Below are 2,083 nucleotides of genomic sequence, written 5' to 3' on the forward strand. Positions count from 1 at the left end.
AATACTGCAAACAGACACACACTTCGCCCTTAGTGTTTAGCGGCACAAGGATCTTGAAACGCTCAGCTAACGATGAGACGTTTACGGGATCGTTGTGTGTGCCTTAACATTTTCCAAATCAGTGAAGAAATCGTTTACAAAAGACTCTCCCCTTGCGACGTTGTAAGCTGGAAAAAGGCTTGTTTTTCATTGGCTTTAAGTACAACTGAAATAAATGATAGAAAGTAAATAACAACATAAGCGATTAATTCTTATATGCAGATATGTGCTAGCGTTAGGTGCCAACGCATATGGTAAAAAGCCTTGCTCATCTTGTCTTTGGTGACAAGAACATAATAATGTATGACAGATTTATTTGGACAGTGTGGCAAATGCAATCAAAATACTGGATACAATTACAATTTCATATAATTCACTCAAAGACGTCATTGTACTGACATATATGATTCGTTATACAGGAGTTGTGATCAGTTTAATTCGAGAGATCAAGCGATGAATGGCACATATTTTTTCCCGGAACAAATATTTTCTTCAAAGTTCTTTTGCTCAATTAGTTTTATCAAATTAAGTAAGCCGTAACGGATGAAAACTAATCCCAATATGTAGATATCGCAATCGTTTAACAACTGTGTGACCCGAAACTGAAGTCTAACATGCATGATGTCCGACACTATATCCTGAGAGGATGGTATTTAATTCATTAGTGACATTGAAGTTAGAAATGTCAAATCATGCATCTTTAATTGGTAGGACATATAAACACTTTTCATACAAATATCTCACTTGTCTCAAAAACTGACTTGTATGATGTCTTACGGTGAATAGCTGCTTACGATTTTATTTCGTTCTATTTTAGACGCTGTGATATATTATAATTGATGTATTACTATACTTGATACGGTTTGTTGCAAATGATTTTTTCCAATCAAATACGACAATTTTCGAATAAGTTCAAACGCTTTTAAAAGTTGTTCCAAGGCGAAACCTAGCAATACTTGATAAACACACCTAGATTTGTATATAGAATATATGCACTCTGTTTTTTTAGTGTGTAGTTTTGTGCTGTTGATTCATGTTTTGTGCCGTCTTGTTTGTGATTTATTTTGTTCTATGTCTGGCGTTTCCCCTGTGCCATTAAACGGGGTTTAATTTAATCATTTGGCCACTGAGCTTGTTTTGGAAGTTTTTCATATAAATATTGTGAAATATGATTTTGTATGGATCGACTTTAATCAATATATTGAAAAGTTCAACTTCTGAACATACTACAATGTTCTATTATAATTTAAAATTTAGAATCCAAAAACAAGGATAGTACAATGCTATTTAATAGAATGGCAATTTTGCATCATTTTTTGTAAATTCCCAAATCCACAACCATTGAAATCGAATCAATTGATGAAGGAATAGTACAGAAAATAATTTTAAACCAAAGTAACACACCATTCAACATTTCAAACATTTCCATTTCCTGATAACAGGTCGACCCAATTACAAATAGAAAACTATTGAGTCGCAGGTGGTCGTAATTTAATCACTATGTTTTTAAATGGTGAATTTGCTCATCAGGTATTTTTGGAGAAAACATTTTGATAACATTTTTTTGGACGTTTACAGCTACCAAAAGCATGTTTAATTGAATTGTGCAATAAATTATATAGGTTTAGCCTGTGTTCGGCTTTGTTTTGTGTTTTAAGCTGTCGCTATCGCTGGGTTTCATAGAACATTGTTTTAAAACTGTTTTCTTGTCTCTTATTTACTTATAGAGGATACTTACGGGTCATTTATCGTTCATGTGGAGTAAGTGTTTCTACGTTGTTGTTGTTTTTCTTTATCTCACTTCGTTTTATCTATATTAAGTCCGAACTCATCTTCCACTTACTACTTAAAATATGATTCCTTTGTTGAAACATGCTCCGCTGTTTACGTCTTGATGTTGTTGGTAAGACTTTGGAATACTCTTTACCGAAAAAGAACAGTGAACGGAGGGCACATATGGAAAACTGGCGTTAAGATGCATAATTATTCATTTGAAACTGAGTTATGAAGTTTTTATCAATGTTAGTAGGTAACCCCATCATGT

Source organism: Mya arenaria, chromosome 13 (genome assembly GCF_026914265.1).
Source record: "Mya arenaria isolate MELC-2E11 chromosome 13, ASM2691426v1".
Classification (NCBI taxonomy): domain Eukaryota; kingdom Metazoa; phylum Mollusca; class Bivalvia; order Myida; family Myidae; genus Mya; species Mya arenaria.